General features: G+C 37.0%; 1 protein-coding gene across 4 annotated transcripts in view; it reads right to left on the bottom strand.

The window, feature by feature from the left end:
* The window catches only part of LOC118748450 (interference hedgehog), a 99,526-nt gene extending 92,629 nt beyond the window's left edge, over positions 1-6,897 (bottom strand). For 3 of the 4 annotated variants that reach the window (XM_036482898.1, XM_036482893.1, XM_036482895.1), the window contains exons 1-2: positions 6,677-6,897; positions 2,769-3,340 (exon numbers count right to left, since the gene is read on the bottom strand). The gene's annotated coding sequence lies outside the window, so the exon portion shown is untranslated. The remainder of the gene's footprint in view (positions 1-2,768; positions 3,341-6,676) is intronic. The other variant, XM_036482892.1, reaches the window with a different exon arrangement.
* Positions 6,898-7,468: the final 571 nt, after the last annotated feature.

Raw genomic sequence — 7,468 nt, forward strand, 5'->3', positions numbered from 1 at the left:
GTCCCGGCCGGCTTGTCTATTAGCTAATTAAAAAAGGTTTTCTACTTAACCAAACTCTTTCACTAGGTTAGGTTAGGTTAGGATGGCGTGTGTGGAATATTCCATACTTTCACTTGGAGACAGAATTGTCCACTGTGAGTGCCCTCTTTTAGTGAGTATCACGAGGAGAAACGTGCCTATAAAAAAGAGAGTATTAGTCATTATTCTACTGAACCAATTACTAACCCCGATGAAGCCGATGAGATCCAACAGTTCTACCGCCGTAAAAGCATTAAAGCTATAGCACAGTGCCCTGTGACAATGCCGGTAATGACTCTTACTGCAGATCTATTGAGTTTCAGTATGTCCGCTCTCGTTTTCGTACTAAGCCGTTGCCACAATGATCTTCTGGTCTCACAGTCTTCTCGGTTGACCACAAGTGATTCTTCACGGGCAAGGTCTACTGTAACGTTGGTAGTACGGAGCTATCCACTTCTTCTATTGGCATCTTCTGATCCATATCTGGCCATCTCATCAGCCGACTCCTTCCCTCCAATATTGCTATGTCCGGGAGCCCAGCATGTTGATACAACTCAGTGAACCAGCGTGGTGGGACATTTCCATACAGTTCCCCTGACTGTTGACTTGTGGCTTTGTCTACTACTAAGTAAAAGACTAGCCTCCCTCTCTACAGCGTAGATCTCCACTTGGAAGACACTGAGGAGCGGTTGATCTACAGGTCCTTCGAGTGTCTACCGGCTCTGGTTCCTTGTTTCATTTTTAGACCGTCAGTGTAGATGGATATAATCCGCTCTGCTACTGTTAGTCCTGCATCCCATTCTTCTCTGGTCGAGAACCTAATTGGTATTTTCGTATTTAAGTCCCAAACAGGTGTAATGTAATCAGTCCTGGCTTCTATGCCAGATTTAATTCCATTTAGCCGACCCCTTGCTGAGCTGAGCAGAAAAGCTGAGCTGCCTAGAAAAACATTGAGAAGGGACAAATTAAGGCTGTATTAAACTTTCCCACCTAGGTTTAGCTCAAAATAAGTAGTGAACGGTATCTACTGCTAGAGAGCTGTCTTACCAGTTAATCGTTATTCCTTGGGATTACACTCGACTAGTTGATGAACGTTAGAGTAACGATCCTCGATAGAAGACGACAGGCCTTTAGTCTGCAGCTGGACTCTAATTGCCTGCCTCTGATTACTGCAAGCTGCCGAAATAGGCATTCCCTGCACCGAAAATATGTAGTCTTTTGCTCGCGGTTGTTCACTTCGCAAAGTGAAGCTATATCTGTTCTTTTGTCTTCGGACCAAGCAACTGACTTGGCTCCATGTCTTATTCAGATTGCATCTGCTTGCAGTCCGTCACCACAGTCTCTCAACTTCACAATTAAGGAAAATCAGTTACATTGGCTGCGCTTACAACTTAACAAAAACAAAAAACCAATCGACAATAACCACAATCGAGCAACAGCTTGTAACTCAGCCGCGAAATAGGACGGCGGTTGATCGCAAAAACCCAACCAGCGAGCAAGCCGTAACTGATGACAGCGCTAAGGCATCCTGAATGCTGCGCACAGCGCCTACTAGGTGGTCACTTAAGGCATTCTCCTCCCCACCCTTCTGCCCCGCCTTAAAGCGCGCCGGCTGTTACACCAAATTTAGCAGTAACAAAACCTGAGCATCCAGACCACTTCGCTGCACTGGCTCACGGCGAGCAGATAATGTTGCTGCTGATTACGATGACGAAGTGGAAATGGAAGTTGTCGCTCCAAACCGAACCGAACCCAAACCATTGCAAAGCATACCAAAAATGGTCAAATTAAACCAGTATTTATGAGCGTCGCAAAGTGGACATTGGAAAGTGGGGCAATTGGCGTGTGGTTTGGTGTGATGCGCGAAGAGGGTGGTTGGCGAGCTATCAAAGCTGCAGTTGAATGGTGCAGAGGGAAGTGGGGCTGGTAGACAGGCGCTCGAGCTGACGCATTGAAATACTTTTCGAAAGTACCGTTAGTTGGTTGAGCAGGTTAATATTAAACACGCAGTCAACAGCGCAAGCGCGCGTATAACCGTTACGTAGAATAGCAACAACAAGCGTTGGGTGGCAGACAGGCGAAAAAATCGAATGAAAACAAGTCGTCGCGAAGTAAATGAGTAAGATAAGACAAAGCAAGAAAAACTACAGACATATGGAAGTCCACGTAAATGAAGAAATGGCAACTGAAGTATAACTTAAGCGCAAACATTTTTGGACGCTTTGCTGCTGGTACATATATGGCGAAAGCTTATTAATTGCATTTTTTAGTTTGAAGAGAAGGATTCAGGCTGCAACGGTAATTTGTGTCGTTGATCACACGAATTTTCAAAATAAAAAATTTTAATTTTTATTAATCATATTTTGATAGTTTTATGATATTCAAACAAAGTAAAATATTTATTACATTAAAATTTAAGAATTTTAGACTTTCCTCGTTTTCCAATGAAAAAAAAATGTTCTTAAAAAATTTTATTTGGGAAAAGTGTTTAAAGAAAATTTTATGTAATACATCGGATCTTTTTTTAAAGAAAATTTATTATTTTAGAAAACTTGGAAATTTATTATATTGAAAATTTTTATAATACAAACATTTCTTAAACCAATTATATTTTGGGGAAAATATTTTTTTTTTTGAAATACAATTAAAAAAAAAAACATATAAAAAGATAACCTTTTTTCAAAAAAGTACAAGTCCAAGAGTTTTTTTTACTGCAAAATCAATTAAAAATATTGCTTTAAAACACTTACCACTCTTGGATTTTAGTTCCTAGACTGCTTAAAATTCTTTCTGGAACCTTATTTTTTTGCATAAATTTTATTTGTAGGTATGTACATTAAATTTTTGCGTTTTGTTATTTGGAAATCTACCCCTTTTATTTTGCTTTTGATTTTTTTCTTTTGTTTTTTAATTCACCCTTAACGCGTTTGGCTACACATTTGTTAACACCTGGGGTGGTTGCGCATGCGTTTCACTGGTTTTTGGTTTTAAGTGCACGTGCACTTGACGGTTTTCACTGGCGAAATAGAGCACTTTTACACACAAAACTATAGTGCCTTGGTTGAGAATTTTTTATTGACTTATTTTAGCGCATTTTTTTAGCATTTCGCTCAAAATTTCCAGCGTCTCTAGCCAGTTTTCTAAGCCACTTGTGAACAAGATTTTTTCGATTACTTTTCAGGAATCATTATTCGTGGCTTATTTGCTATACTGCCGTCGATTTAACGCCACCGTTTTGCTGGATTATGTCGCCTCTTTTGTTATATAAGTTTTTTATTTTTTTATTTTATTTTTGCGATTGCCGCTGAAAGATTTAATATTCCTATAGGAAATAGAGACAAAGATGAGCGCCTGTAAGCGAATTCGAATTTTCATTCGTTCATTCATTCGCTCTTTAATTGGCTTATTGCCTGTTTTGCTAATGCCTTTTTGCCTAATTATTGATTTTGTAATTTCAACAAATACTTGTAAGTGATTTTTTTTTAATTGTTGTTGTTGCTTTTGCTGTTTTAATTGCCCCACGGCAACTGTCAGAGTGACGACTGCCCACAGTTGTCAACGCTGAGCTGTGATTGTGCGTGCTAACATCTCGCTTGTTGTTGTCGTTTTCTTTGTTGTTGTTGTTGCTATTGTCAATTTGTTTATTTGCTTTAACTATCGTTAATTCGTTTATTGCTGGTTTGTGTGCAATTTTGTTGTTGCTTGCAATTGTTTGCTTTTTTGCCGCATTGTTTATCGCTCAAAATTTTAGACTATCAGCTGAATTTTTTTTATTCTATTAAATCATTTTTATTTTTACAAAACGTTTTTGTCATTGGCGTTGCCGGCAAGCTTACGCAATATAAGTTGTTGTTGTAAAATGTGTATATACATACTAGGGTGTCCATTATTTACCAAGTTGTTTTTTTCGGCATATTATTGTCTAACAAAGAAATTTTAATCTACTCAAAGTTTCAAAACGCCACACTCGAGTTGATAAAAAAATGACAATTGTTTTGCAAACAGTTGTAATCTAAAATTTGTGCTCAATTGAATTTTGTGATGAGTGAGAATAAATCTATGGATTAAAAAAAAAAAAATATTTTTAGTCGGTGAAGCAATAAATAAAATTACGGGCAAAAAGTTAGCGACAAATAAAGAAATGGTCCAGTTTTTATTTCATCGCTTAAGAAATCTCAATAAATGAATAAATGACTGCTGCTCAATCGTTATAAAAAAGGTTACAAAAATTTCGAATCACTTTGTAGAAAAATTAAAAACAAAATAAATAAAATAAATGTAATTAAAAATTTTAAACATAAATATTGAGGATATTTTTTAAAAATCTCGTGATTATAAAATTTGTAAATACATACATAAATATGTATGTATGTATGCTTATACATACATGCGTGTATAAAATTAATTATTTTTAATTTACAGAGTTTTAAATGAAAAAATAAAGAAAATTTTTTCTAACTTTTTTCCTGATCCCTTAATTTTAAACTATTCCATAAAACTCCAGAAAAATTATTTTAGAATTTGATTTTTACAAACTTGATTCTCTTGACTAACAAAAATTGTCTGCCTACAATTTCTTCCAAATTTTGTTTTCATAAAAATTTAAATTACCCTTAAAGTATGATTTCCCCGAGTTGCAAGCATTAAAGCTCTTGGTGAAACTTTAATCTAGGATAAGAATTTTTAAATATCGATGTACATATAATTAATAATATATATATATATATATATATAATAATTAAGAAATATAATAAATTTGTTTAAAATGCTAATTTTAAAATGTAAAATTTTCGAAATTTTTTTTTTTTAATTAAGCTTTTAAATTTTTGTTTCGTCAAAATATTTTTTCTAGAAAAATTTAAATGTTTTTGTTTGTTAACTTATTAGTTTTTTTTTAATGAATTTTGAACAACCGTTAGCCCTAAGTTAAACACTTTTTCTTCTTCTCCTTATTTGGCGCTGTAACCGTCTAAGCGATTTTGGCCGAGTTCAACAAAGCACGCCAGTCGTTTCTCTTCTGTGCCAACTGACGCCAATTGGAAATGCTTCACGTCCTTCGCCACCTGGTCTTTACATCGCAGTGGGGGCCTCCCTCTTCCTCCGCTACCACCAGCGGGTTCCGAGTTGAATACTTTCAGAGCTGGAGCGTTGGAGTCCATTCAAACGACATGGCCTTGGAGCTGGCTTGCTTAGCCGCTGTATTTAAATTCGCTGTACTATGTTCATGTCGTATTAAAGCTCAACGTTCCATCGTCTGCGGCACCCGCCATCGCCAAGTGAAGGTCCGTAAATCTTCCGCAAAATCTTTCGCTCGAATACTGTACGAGCCGCCTTATCGGACTTTTTTATTAGGTGAAATTTAAAGAAAGAAGACGACCGCTCTGGCCGAGTACGTACAAACTACGACTCACCCCGAAAAGCAATTTAGAAAAAAAGCTTATATGTAAAAGCGATCACCCCTCGGCAGAAAAAGCTGCTCATACAATTAATTTGCCGTTCGGAGAATGTGTAAAACTGTAACCTTCTATTGATGTAACAATATCAAAACGCACATCACAATTACGCAGAGAAAACATTTTCTCAAATGGTGTTTATAATATTTCCAAAATATTTTGTATCTACATTTTTTTTTTATAGAAACTTAGTAGTTTTTTCTATGGATTTTTTTTTTTTGTAATTAAAAATTATATGTCTTCAAAAGTAAATATGTATTTTGTAAACTTAATAAAATGATTTTATAGCTATAAGTTAGATACAAATTTAAAAAATTGTTAAAATATTTTTATGTATACACATACATAGCTAAAATTCGATTTTTTTTGTTCCTACACACAATTGCAAAAAAAAAACCAAAATCGTTTAAAATTGTTGTACCATAAAAATACATAGGAACATTTAAAAAAAAAAAAAAAACCTATACATATCTCCCGTCTCAACTTAAAGTTTTTGGCAAAGAAATAACTCTTTTTTTTACCAACTTACAATTGTGTACCTCACAATTTTCACTCTATCTGATCTCTACTTTGGCCCAATAAATCTAATTTGCAGTTCTTAAAGTATCTGCACAGACTACCGACGCTTCTGTTGCCTCCAAAAAACAAGAAAAAATTAAGTTTTAATCTTTGTTATGCTTTTGTTGTTATCTACTACTGTCCTTTATTCGCATTGTTGTTTTCGTATACAATTTCTTTTAGCTACTTAATGTTTTTGTCTGTCGCTCGCTTCTTATGCTACGTGTTTTTCAGTCCTCATTCTGCACACTTTGTTCTACATACTTTCGGTTTTTGTTTTCTTTTTTTTTTAGTTTCTTGCCTTCACTTTTGTGTCACTCATTCGTTGTTGCTGCTTCGTTGCTTTTGCTTTTGCTTGCCGCTTGCCTTCGAGCGGCTAAAAATAAACAAAAATCCAACAACAATTTCATGAAATCCGCACGCAACTTTGGCAGCCGATGTGACACAGCTGGGCCGGTACTAGAAACCCCTACGTTGTTGTTAATAACAACAAAAACCACGAAAACGACCATAAACAACAACCACACTCAACAAATTACGAGCTTCCTGTCTGCACAACAACTATTTTTGTAATTAATTTGCTTTCAGAAATTAGAGTCTGCCTTTAGTAAATAGTCTGTCTAATATTTGTCTGCAAATGCACGCACGTCCAGAGCCGGAGTCACATTTTGTGTTTCATATTCAATGCAACTTTGTGCCGAACGCGGCGCAAAACACATCCGCTTCAACGCAATTTAGCCCGCACTCCGATTGAGTTATGTGATGTCTCTGTTGTTAGTGCTATTGTAATGGATGGAGCAGAAATTGCACGCGCGCACACAACCCACTTACCAAGCGACAAAAATTGAACTAAATCGCGCAGCGGAAGACTACACACCGATCAACTCAACGACGGAGTCAACTCAAATCCATTGGGGCGCATTCACCGGCTGAGCAGATAGATTCCGAAAGCAATGAGCATAACCAAACAGGCAAGCAGGCAGGTCGTGTAAAAACTCGTTGGACTGGCTGCTGCTCCCTCTCCGCAGTTGTTGTTGCATGCATTCTCTGTTGGGCGAGTTGTCTCTGGGTTGAGCTGTTTGGGTTCTCTCGCATCCGCCACGCACTATGTTTTCATGTTGTCACTAATCGCCGGTGTGCATAGCCAGTCTTGTGCGTCCGCCCGTCCATCCATCCGTCCATCGATTCGTTCATTCTCTAGCTAACTCCATGTTGGGCGGACTCTCTCCGCACTTGCTTTACGGCGTAGTGAGTGAGGGAGTGTCACTACGGCGTACAGGTGCGGTAATTCAACTGTTCTTACCTTTAATCTACTTACCGTGTTTTTTGTTGTAACCGCTCGATACGTACTCGGCAGGTAGTGAAGAACAGGAAATGGAATTAGCTCTGGGACTATCGGAGAAATTGATCTAAATTATGTATTGCTATTAATTACAGCT

This window comes from Rhagoletis pomonella, unplaced genomic scaffold, assembly GCF_013731165.1.
Source record: "Rhagoletis pomonella isolate Grant_MI unplaced genomic scaffold, Rhpom_1.0 Rhpom_scaffold_00013, whole genome shotgun sequence".
Lineage (NCBI taxonomy): Eukaryota > Metazoa > Arthropoda > Insecta > Diptera > Tephritidae > Rhagoletis > Rhagoletis pomonella.